Here is a 239-nt window from a genome sequence, read left to right as displayed (position 1 = left end):
GGTGTGGCGACAACTGGGGCAGTGCATCACTATGCAAAGAGTTCCTGGTAAAGAGGTCTGCCTCAAGGCACTTGAAGCAGAACCAGCACTGGGCAGTCGCAACTGGAAAGATTGAAAGAATAATGTCCACAACTCCATCTTGTCTCAAAAAAGGAAATCGTTGTAGCTCATTTTTAATTTATGTTGTGCAAACAAAGCCAGCTGTGACTAATTTCGTGTGCGAAATTGTTTAACAAGCT

Source organism: Monopterus albus, unplaced genomic scaffold, assembly GCF_001952655.1.
Source record: "Monopterus albus unplaced genomic scaffold, M_albus_1.0 scaffold94.1, whole genome shotgun sequence".
NCBI lineage: Eukaryota > Metazoa > Chordata > Actinopteri > Synbranchiformes > Synbranchidae > Monopterus > Monopterus albus.
The sequence above is the reverse complement of the archived record's forward strand: the minus strand, read 5'-3'. Positions refer to the sequence as shown.